Source organism: Amia ocellicauda, chromosome 5 (genome assembly GCF_036373705.1).
Source record: "Amia ocellicauda isolate fAmiCal2 chromosome 5, fAmiCal2.hap1, whole genome shotgun sequence".
NCBI classification, from domain to species: domain Eukaryota; kingdom Metazoa; phylum Chordata; class Actinopteri; order Amiiformes; family Amiidae; genus Amia; species Amia ocellicauda.
Window position 1 is genome coordinate 52,737,183 of NC_089854.1, and position 12,149 is coordinate 52,749,331.

The window sequence follows — 12,149 nt, forward strand, 5'->3', positions numbered from 1 at the left end:
TAGCTTACAGCATGGAGTTCAAGAATTACTGTGCCGTCACATTTTTCATTAGCCACAATCGCCTGATCCCGTGTATTTCACGTTTTCAATACTGGTATTTTGGGACTAGAAAACTGTCCGAGATCCCGGGATTGGATTCCCTAGTGCCAGGAGATCGCTGAAGTTTGGATCAGACCCAGAGCTACATACACAGTAAATCATGTGACTGCAATTACTGGATCACATAAAACTTTCTCGTGCCTGATCTCGATCTCTCACTGGTACTAACACAGGTGTAAAGGTTGACTATCTACTGTCCACATAGTGACTAATTCACTAGTGTTATTTTTATATTAACTAAATCCAGCCTTGCTATCTACTCCAGATCACAACAATCTGCTCTGCTGCACCGAGCTGCAGAGGTCCGCCCCCTCACCCAGCCAACACTGACAGTCAGAGCACCACAGGCAGGCGCCCTCGCACCACAATGGTCAATTAGGCACAATGCTAATTGTTTTGGGAAGTCTCAAATTGCATTTCTGAGCCCGTTGTGCCACGTGCCCGTTGTACAGGTATGTGTTACATGAGGTTGTCAAGAACCAAAATGGCCAAGCACTAAATGAAAGTCCTTAAAATAAACGTACACACCACTTACATTCATGCTTGCACGATGCTTCAAATGTTTGCTTAATGATTGGCCCATTGATACTGAGATTGCACAACCAACCTGTGCCTTATTTACAATAAAGGACTATCAAATTTCAGTCCTTTACATTAAAAAAATTATTAATTTAGTTTTTATTACCAAGCATGCATCCAGCTCTTTCTGCTTCTTCTCCAGGACCTTGTCTCCACCCTGATCCTTCTCAAACTCCGTCTTGCAGTTTCTCAACAGCAGCTGGCGGAAAGTCACAGTCATGCCCGGCTTGCCAGTGGTAGGGACGCTGAGCTACAGAACGGGGAGGAGGGAGAACATAAACCCTAAGAAAGATGGAAACTTTAACTAGCTAAGCATAGTCTGTGTGGTAGGCTGGCTTCTAGCTTTAACAGGTATCAGGGTGAAAACCCACAGATGAACAGGGGTCCAGGATTCATGCAGCTCATCTCATTGAATGGTTTGGAATTGAATGCAAAACAAATTCCAGATAACTCTGGAGTGGGACGAAACTGAAAGTGTTCAATGAGGCTCCTCAGATCCTCTCCTCCATCACTAGATGCCAGAGGCCCAGACACCATGGCACTAATAAGAGATCATCACTGGAGCTCTACACTAAGACGGACTGGGACAAACCGACACCTTGGCTTACACAGAGTGTGGGTGAGTGATGGCAAGAGCACTAGTGCCATCTCAGCAATACTTCTTGATATGCTCTTCACAAGACCGGTATCTGCTGGTCCATTCAAAACTGAGCTCCCACAAATTACAATTCCATAACAAAGCGAATCTGATCCATGTAGCATCTTCACAACCCTCTACCATGCCCTTCCTCCCTCTTTTACCTCACTCACCCCTGCCACACTCCTTCTCTCACCTCCATAAGGCAGCGGCACATATTGGCGTATGTGATGGAGAAGTTGGGTTCAGAGATGGCCTTCTCGAAGATAAGGTCAACGACACCCTTGAGCCGCTCCTCTGTGTCGATGGTCAGCTCGGTCACTTGACGCATCAGCTGATGGAACATCTGTGGGGTCAGCTTGTTCAGCATACTGCGCATCCTGCGGAATAGCTCCTGGTGAAGGGGAAAGGAGGCAGGAGGGAAGGAAGGAAAAAGGGTTAGTTCTGTAAACCTTGGCCAATGGTTTTATTTGTACTGGAGCAGTGGATGCTTGTGAGCATATGTAGCCCCTCAGTTCCGCTTTTCCATCATTAGCGGTCCAGACATGATGGCACTAAAAGGAGATCAACACAGGGGCACCAAGTTTACCCACAATCCCCTTTAAGACTAGCAAGTTATTTTTCCCACCCCACAAACAAGAACCGTGTCCACTGCTCCTACATACAGGGTTCCCACGCAATTCAGATATTTTTTTCCCATGACTTTTCCATGATTTTTCCATGGTTATTTTCTGATTTTCCATAACTAAATTATTATTACAATAAAATGCGGGAAAGTTGAAAATGCACACAGAAAATAATAAAGATATTGATAAACACAATAGGAAAGAACCACATAATCAGCTTTTGTCATGACAGCCTCCTCCTCCCCTTACAGCCATCCAATCCATCCACTTTTATAAAACATGCTACCCTCAACTAATAAAGAGCACACAAAGATGTAAATGCAAAAGTAAACCTAGTACTATCTGATCAATGTATATGTAGTATAAATGTTGATTACAGTAGAAACTATACAAAACAACATTAACAGTCTGTATTTTTATTATTTCTGAATTGCCTTGAATATAAACTTCTATAAATCAGCTCAATTAATTAATAAAAACATACCTTCAAACATTGTTATATACAAATGGCCAGGGCCTACAGTAATCCATTCCTGTACGCTGCTAAAGAAGTATTTTAGATGACTGATTTGTTTAAACCTAAAAGCTTTTATTATTATTTTTCTCTTTCTTTAAAACAATATATATAAATAATGATTTTTACCAATAAATTACCTGATTTTTGTATTTGAGGAGTTTGGATTTTACTGATTTATACCCATTTTAAACACTCAATATTATTTTCAGTTTCAGAAATTATTTGTTATGAAACACTATTTCACAAGCTTGTTTGATATTATGACATTATCTTGTCAGCACTCACATCGAAGCTGTTTTACAGTGTACAGCACAAACAGAGGCTTGCTGGAGGTCATGTGATTAATATCGCGCTATATGATTGGCACACATATGAAGGTTGGTCAGCATTGTGGCATTGAGGACAGTGCAAACAGCACAAGAAACTCTTTGCTTTGGGATAAACAGTGTATATTGGTAACTTTTGTAGAACTTGTTTGTGGTTTGAAATTCTTTTTTATCTGTTGAATAGAACAATATGTATTATTATTTACTTGATTTTAAATAAATATGCATATCATATATTTGGCTACATAATTTAAATGCAACGGACACATAAAGTTTGAGCATTTAATGTAGGCAGGGGTTCTCAACACTGGTCCTGGTGAACCCCTGTGTCTGCTGGTTTTTGTTCTAACAGAGCGCTCACTTGTTGGCCTCGGGGTCTCTGCCCACTGGGGAGTGCCCAGTAGAGCTGCACAGGCAGCCTCCCTGGGGGCATCCTTACCAGATGCCCAAATCACCTCAACTGGTTCTTCTCGATCTGGAGAAGTAGCGACTCTACTCCGAGGCTCTCCTGGATTACTGAGCTCCTCACCCTATCCCAAAGGGTGAGTCCAGCAACCCTGCGGAGAAACCTCATTTTCACCGCTTGCACCCGCGATCTCGTCCTTTCGGTCATTACCCAACGTTCATGACCACAGGTGAGGATGGGGAGGTAGATTGACGTGTAAACCGCGAGCCTTGTCTGAGGTCTCAGCTCCCACTTCACCACCACGGACAGATAGAGCGCCCGCAATACTGCAGACGCTGCAGCGATCCGCCTGTCTATCTCACGCTCCCCCTTTCCATCACTCGTGAGCAAAACCCTGAGGTACTTAAACTCCTCCACTAAGAGCAGCTGCTCCCCCCTAACCTGAAGCGGGCAATCCACTCTTTTCCGAGAGAGATCCATAGCCACAGACTTAGAAGTGCTGATTCTCATCCCAACCGCTTCACACTCGGCAGCGAAACGCTCGAGTGCGTGTCTGAGATCACAGTCGGATGGGGCAAGAAGCACAACATCATCTGCAAACAGCAGAGATGCCACCTCCAAGCCCTCAAACTGGATACTCTCTCTACCTCGGCTGTGCCTTGATATCCTGTCCATGAAAATCACAAACAGGAGTGGAGACAAGACGCACCCTTGGCGGAGTCCAACACCCACCACGTTTTCGACCTAACACCGAGAATACGGACACAGCTCTTGCTTTGGGAATAAAAGGACCGGATGGCACGCATAAGCGGCCCCGGCACCCCATACTCCCTCAACACCTCCCACAAGAAATCCCGGGGAACACGGTCGTATGCCTTCTCCAAGTCCACAAAACACATGTAGACTGGATTAGCATACTCCCATGCCCCCTCAAATATCTGTGAAAGGACAAAGAGCAGGTCCATTGCTCCGCGTCCCGGACGGAATCCACATTGTTCCTCCTGAATCCGAGGTTCAACTATATTTCACAAAAACATTTCAATCTACAAGAGATCTTCATCAGGATCCATATCCTGGTCTATATATCCATATCCTGAAGATCTTGTGTAGATCGAAAAGTTTTTGCTAAAAACCAGTGAAGCATGGGTTACATAAATACTTTTTATTTGTGCATTGGAGCTGTGGTAAGTGTGCAGGTATTTCTTTCTTTTTACTTTATATGGATTTTTATCTACCCTGCACCTACTAATTAAGTTGGATGTGCGTGTGATTAACTTTTACTATTAACTTTATTTCACATAAAAGGGAGATCCTCATTCTGGCAGATCCTGACCAATTTAGTCACGATCATGTACACAGATTTACGTCATTCTGCTCAGAATCTACACAAACACTGTGGGTTTACTGGCTGAATGGTCAGACTCTGTTCAGAATTATGTAAATTTGGAGTACAAGATTGCAACCAATGATCTTGAGAATCTGTGCAGAATGCCAGAAGTCTGCGTGTTGTGAACGCACCGAGCTTCTTTGTGTTGCTATATGGTTATAGGAGTTGTGCTTAGCGTATATGCACTTCACACAGACTCTCCCAAGTCTTGAAAATCCCTGTATACATAATATCTGGCACATTCATCTGGGACGTTCATAATAACCAATGTGTATTACAGAATACGTACTAAAAGGTAAGTTTAAACAGGATTTAATACAATTTTATTCTGCACCATGAAACTGTTTCTTTTTGTCAGAGTGTACATTATATCCCATGTATGTTGTAAATGGGTTATATGTGTAGCTATTTCCCATGACTGAAAATTGTTTGGTCATTTTCCATGACTTTTCCAGGATTTTCCATGACTGGAACCCTGTACATACCTCTGTCTTGATGGTCTCGGTGTCCTCTGTGGTAGCCTTCCTTATGTTTGGCTTCCATGCCTTCTCTGCCTTGTTGAGCGTCACTTCAGCTGTGAATGACACTCCAGTAATGATCTTACGTGGCTGCTTTCTCTGGCCCTGCTGGGAGCCCCAGTGGCCTATTCCTGAGGGCTGGGGGGACAAAGAGTCAGTCAGCTGGGCAGGGCAGGGCAGCACATCAATCTAAATAGATTCTCATTGCACACAATCTCTGAATTGCCTACTTGAGCTGTATTAAGTATACATTCTATTGGAGTTACATTCATGACTTGATCCTATTGCAGGCAGATTCATTGAACTTTCCTCAGCTATGATGCTGTATATTTTTGATGGAGGTGTTCAGCAGAAGCACGATCCACAGAACAAATATGCCAACGTTAAAGCATGTAAACAAGTACACAGCCTGCCAAACCACTCAAGTGCTGCCAACAAAACAGGGATCAGAAACTGGGGTTTTGCTGAAGGTCATTGTAAAAGTCAATTTGGTATCACTATACTTAGGGTTATGCAGACAGTGGAAAAGATGAGTGTAAAATCTCCAAAAGTGGATGGGTGTAGTGGGTGGCAGCATGTGTGTGTCTCTCAGTTACCTTTGAGATCTTGCTGAGGCTGCTGGTGTCGATGGGCCTGTTCTTGGAGACAGGGACACTATTCCTGTCCCCACGTCGGTTGTCCTGCTTGTTCATGAGCTGCTGTTGCACCTTGATCTGCTCACGGTGCTCATCCAACTGGGCTTCCTTGTGGATCTGGTCAATTGTCTTAGGGCCCTGGTCACCCCTCCTGGACACCCAGTTATCCTGAGGAACGGGAGAATGAGTCAGTGATTAGTGGAGAGAGAGAAAACAAGAGCCAGGCAGGGAATGGGGGGGGTGGGAAGCTAAAAGCAAGGAAGGTTTCTATTCTTTCAACAGTCATTACCTTTCTCAGGTCCAAGACGTCCTGCAGCTTGAAGTGGATTCGAGAGGAGGTCTTCCTCTCTTTGACGATCTGCTCCATCTGGTTGAAGTACTGGTCCATGGGGGGCTTGTAAAACGATCAGACAGAACGATTAGAAAACAGTCCAGACAGCGTGGCAGAGCAGTAACTTCATACTACTGAGTGAAGCAGCGTTCCTTCTGGAAAGCTCTTGCAGATGCACAGAAGCAGTTATTCAGACCACTGTCTAGAGGCCCAGTGACTCTAGAAGGCTGATGGCAGAAGAAAGGCTAGTTTGCTAATTTTAAAACAACGCAGGAGTGTCAGTGAGATGGAATTTACTCTTCTGGCAAACTTGCCACTCCAGTATTGGCTCATTATGTCTAGAGAAGAATATGAGGACCAGTATGCAGTCTGACGTTCCTGGATGTTTAGCCAGGGCACGGTCTGGCATAGCGGCATTACCTTTGCCTTCTCCGAGTCCAGGTCCTTGCCAATAGTGGAGAGGAGTCGGCACAGGCACTCCAGGGACTCCTCGTCCTGCTTTCTCAGCAGCTTGACGATGATGCAGTTGTGCATGGTGTTCTCATTGAGCATCTTCACCTTGAGGAGCTGCCCGATGAACTGGATGTTGCCCAGTGCCCGGCGGCGACGCTTGCCCTTGGCCTCCTCGCCCTGCACACACAGACAGCACTTAATGACAGTCCACATTGGCATTCACAGAGAGGGGCCCTGCACATTGTGGAAAGGAGGGGTGCCGGGTAGGGAATCCAATACCGGGCACTTTAATCAATCCCGGGATTTCGGGATTGTTGTTTATAAAACAACAATTAAAAAGAGCTTCCCACCTAACACATGTATTATTAAGTTGCTGCAACTCTGCGTATTAGCGGGGTCATTTTCAAATGCAGTAATAATTAAAATGCAACCAACAGAATCAATGAAAACAACAAGACTAATAGCCTATTGCTTTCTTAAATACGTTAATGTTTTTATTTATGTATCACTACATCAAGCACCCAACACCACAAGCTTGTGACAGAATCAGAGGAGGCCACCCACAATGATTAGTGTGCTGGCTGAGTAAAGGAAAAGCTCTAGAACGATTCTGTGAGCTGCATGACCAGGTTGTGGATTTTCTCAGAAAAAGCAAAATGAGGACTGCAGCTGACCACCTTCATATTTTGGAAATTGTGGAATTCCTCTCTAATGATGCTTTCTTGGCTGACATATTCTGTCACTTAAACTGGTTAAATCTGTAGTTAGAATGACAACAGTCGTGGACATGGTGGAAAACCTTTACTAGGAAGCTTGACTTGTTCGATTTGGACTTGTCATCTGGAAGGCTACTGCACTTCAGCACACTGAAGAAACGACAGGCAGAGGGACCAGGCTGCAGTATTGTCACAGAGGTGATGAAAGATTTTATCAAGCAGCTGAGGGACAACTTCTACACCAGATTTGAAGACTACAGCATGCCCAAGGACATCATTGCGTTTGTACGTGATCCTTTCACAGTCCGTCCAGGTGGAGAATTCTCCTCCCTTGATAAGACAACGATACCCTCGCTGGATAAGGCACCCCTATGAGCTGACTGAATTCCAGACGTCGAGCCAAATCAGGGATGCACATAGGAGTGCCGAGTCCTTGTGTGCGTTTTGGGTGGCATGCTCAGAGGAATACAGCATAATAAAGAAACTTGCGTTTTATGTGCTAACAATTTTTGGACCAACGTACACCTGTGACTCCTCATTTTCCTCTCTGAATGCAATGAAGACTCACGACAGGAACCGGCTTTCACACGAGTCAATCGAGGACTGCCTGCGCATCAGAATCACATCCCTCTCACCTGACATCCAAAAGATCGTGTCTGAGGGGAAATGCAACTTTTCCCATTAAGTAAGTAACTTAGTATTTAATAAATAGTCATATAGGCTCCTAACATTATTGTGATTATTATTATTATTATTATTATTATTATTATTATTATTATTATTATTATTATTATTATAATTGGTGCTTATCCAGGGCTATTTTAGGTCTCAAGCTGACAGTATTTTCTGTTTGTTTTGTCATTACAGGAGCAGGTTATCCAGACTCCCGATACAGACATTAAGACACAGACATTGCCTCTTTTTCTTTTAATTATTCTTTTATGTAGGATGCTACCTTTCTGGCCAGTTGCAATTGTAACTAGGCCTAATAAAAAATAAAATCAGACGCTGTTAAGCCACATATCCTACCTCAACCAGTGAAGTTATGTTATATGGGCCTTGTCTCAGAAGAAACAGACTCCAATTAATCCCTCCTGTTGTTTGTAAAGTCAATGAAGTCAAAATTATTACTGTTGAAATGAATTACTTGACTGGTGTCGTTTTTCTCCATCTGCTGCTGGGCGCCACTTGCATAACAAGTTAAGTTGATTAAGTTAAAATGTAACTTTTGCATTATTTAGGTTGGGTCACTTCCTTCTTGGAAAATTGCATTTGGGACTTTTAGCATTTTTTAAAAATATATATTTATAATTAATTTGGGGGGCTTTGGGGGCCAAATAATATTGCTGGCGGCTAAAATGTGTTTTTGGACTCCACACTGGTTTGGTAGAGTTGACATCAGAAACTTAATGTTAATTGCAGGTACAGCCCCCGTCCCCCTGCGTTTTCTAAGAGGAACAATTCTGAGTTGATGCAGTTAATCACACGATGGTGTTGCTGCTGTGTCACTCACACAGCTCATGAACTGTAGCTGCCCCTTTAAAGTTGGAGTCCGCGAGACCTCAGCAGTGCCTTCTTCTGCTGATTGGCTGAACTCGGGCTGAATCTGCAGGTGGCTGTACTTCAGATTCACATTTTGAACAGATCATGAGCCTCTGTATTAATTATTGCACATTTTCTTTGATAAATAGCTTACAGCATGGAGTTCAAGAATTACTGTGCCGTCACATTTTTCATTAGCCACAATCGCCTGATCCCGTGTATGTCACGTTTTCAATACTGGTATTTTGGGACTAGAAAACTGTCCGAGATCCCGGGATTGGATTCCATAGTGCCAGGAGATCGCTGCAGTTTGGATCAGACCCAGAGCTACATACACAGTAAATCATGTGACTGCAATTACTGGATCACATAAAACTTTCTCGTGCCTGATCTCGATCTCTCACTGGGACTAACATATGTGTATGTTATTCATACTGAGATTGCACAACCAACCTGTGCCTTATTTACAATAAAGGACTATCAAATTTCAGTACTTTACATTTAAAAAATATTAATTTAGTTTTTATTACCAAGCATGCATCCAGCTCCTTCTGCTTCTTCTCAACGACCTCGGCGCCACCCTGATCCTTCTCAAACTCTGTCTTACATTTTCTCAACAGCAGCTGGCGGAAAGTCACAGTCACGCCCAGCTTGCCAGTGGTAGGGACGTGGAGCTACAGAAAGAGGAGGAGGGAGAACATAAACCATAAGCAAGATGGAAACTTGAATTAGCTAAGCATGGTCTGTGTGGTAGGCTGGCTTCTTGCTTTAACAGGTACAGAGAGAAAACCCACAGATGAACAGGGGTCCAGGATTCATGCAACTCCATAGCAAAACGAATCTGATCCATGTAGCATCTTTGCAACCTTCTATCATTCCCTGCCTCCCTCTTTTACCTCACTCTCACCCCTGCCACACTCCTTCTCTCACCTCCATAAGGCAGCGGCACATATGGGCGTATGTGACAGAGAAGTTGGGTTCGGAGATGGCCTTCTCAAAGATTAGGTCAACGACACCCTTGAGCCGCTCCTCTGTGTCGATGGTCAGCTCGGTCACTTGACGCATCAGCTGATGGAACATCTGTGGGGTCAGCTTGTTCAGGATACTGCGCATCCTGCGGAATAGCTCCTGGTGAAGGGGAAAGGAGGGAGGAAAAAGGGTTAGTTCTGTAAACCTTGGCCAAGTCCATGGTTTTATTTGTACTGGAGAGGTGGGTGCTTGTGAGCATATGTAGTCTCTCAGTTCCGCTTCTCCATCATTAGAGGTCCAGACAAGATCATTACAGGGGCACCAAGTTTACCCACAATCCCCTTTAAGACTAGCTAGTTATTTATCCCACCCCACAAACAAGAACCGTGTCCACTGCTCCTACATACATCTGTCTTGATGGTCTCAGTGTCCTCTGTGGTAGCCTTCCTTATGTTTGTCTTCCAGGCCTTCTCTGTCTTGTGGAGCTTCACCTCAGCTGTGAATGATACTCCAGTAATGATCTTACGTGGCTGCTTCCTCTGGTCCTGCTGGGAGCCCCAGGTGCCCCTTCTTGAGGGCTGGGGGGACAAAGAGTCAGTTGGCTGGTCAGGGCAGGGTAGCACATTAATCTAAATAGATTCTCATTGCACACAATCTCTGAATTGCTTACTTGAGCTATACTAAATTGGACACTTTACATTAGCTGTTGGATATTCAAAGGGAAACTTTTACAGGAAGAGTCACACCTACAATTCATTTAGACAGATGAATGTGTTTACATGCACACTGGCCTACAGCCATATGGGTTACCAATATACTCAGCTAAGAATTACAGGAATGCAAATAATGTTAAACTGACTTCATCATGCAAGGACAGTTTCAAATCCTGAAGGGTTCCTCACCTTATCCATCATGGACTCCAGGTGCAGCAGTTCTCTCTGTGCCCTGTGGAAATACCAGGAAAAAATGAAGAACAAAAAAAGACAAAAACAATAAAACAAATAAAAATATCCAGGTAAGAAAATAATTTGGCTGATTTTACAGAAATGAAAACCAAAAGCCTCTCTCTGTAATTCTGAAGGCTCACAGTTCCACTTCTTGGAATTAAGTTGCACTTCAAGAAGAAACTGCCATTTGCAACCTATGCTACAGCTGTAAAAAAAATGTCTAACTCTGGATAAAGTTGCAAAGCACACACTGAATACTGGAAGTTTTTTTTTTTTTTTTTTTGCTATTAATTGTAACTGTGTTCTCATTCTCTTAAACCCTTTCTAGAATTTTATAATACAGCCCTGGAGTTCGTGACTAGTCTATAGGTTCAATCTAATCTAGGAAACAAAGAAAAAAAACGACACAAATATCTATAAAACAGACTGCAGTTAATTCTGTATTCTGTAAACCTTTTTTAAGCAGTAATCAGCAAGGTTTCCTTAGAATTAATGTTTATTTAAAGAAAAAAATGGTACATCATCCTGCAACAAAAAGCCCTTTTATAGAATATAAGCACTTAGCCCTTTTATGCACCCATGGCACCAAATAACATTTATAAACATTTAGAGAACAGACAAATGATAGCTAAGAATTGAATGACATACATGCTTTAAAACTTTGAATTGAAGATCATGTATAGACTTCACATACTGTAACTGCACGGGCATATATAGCCAGCCAAAGGTAAATGAACAGAAACTGTACAGTGGCATATACATACATCCAGCGTAGAGCTTTGTTTGAAATTTTACACCATGGTACCATGTGTATACCATATTTCAGTTTCACTATGAATCTATCAAAGACAGTGAATTAATTATCACATGGAAAAAGATTCAATACAATAGCTGGCGGAAAAACATATACATTATTAGTCACATTTTGTGCGCACATTGTACACTTTACTTTCATTATTACACACAAAATGTAGGCTTAGCATACCCTGTTGCAATAAGAGAAACCCCATTGACTAATGAAACGACCTACCTGAGTCTGGGATTGTCTATCAGACGAAAGTCCACAATCCCTTTCATTATTTTATCCTGATAATACTCGAAAATTATATTGCTACTCAGAATGAGTTTCTCACTGTAAAACTACGACCACTCGCTAATTCTCCATACACCAACAGAGCTATCAGAGCTCCAAAGCAAAACTCATCGAATCATGGCAACTGTGATGTCATAAGCGAACAGATATCGTAAGATCATACATTTACAAACCACAGCAGATCGACCCATCGTGCTCGTTTGATGTCCATTAATAACTAAGTGATCCAAGGATGCTTTCCAGTCTCTTGTTGAATGTCCCAAGTTTGCAGCTTCAACCACAGCGCTGGGAAGTTTGTCCCAGATTGTAAAAACTCTCTGTGTGAATACGTGTCTACTGTTTTCTGTCCTGAATGCCTTAAAGACCAA

The 12,149-nt window shown here is 43.0% G+C and overlaps 1 non-coding gene and 1 pseudogene across 1 annotated transcript; both read right to left on the bottom strand.

The window, feature by feature from the left end:
* Positions 1–1,165: 1,165 nt before the first annotated feature.
* LOC136750636 (small nucleolar RNA SNORD66) lies at positions 1,166–1,242 on the bottom strand. The gene has a single exon (XR_010816928.1). It is a non-coding gene; the product is annotated as a small nucleolar RNA SNORD66 (small nucleolar RNA).
* Positions 1,243–1,822: 580 nt separating this feature from the next.
* Positions 1,823–1,892, bottom strand: LOC136750656 (uncharacterized; annotated as a pseudogene).
* Between the last annotated feature and the right edge of the window lie 10,257 nt (positions 1,893–12,149).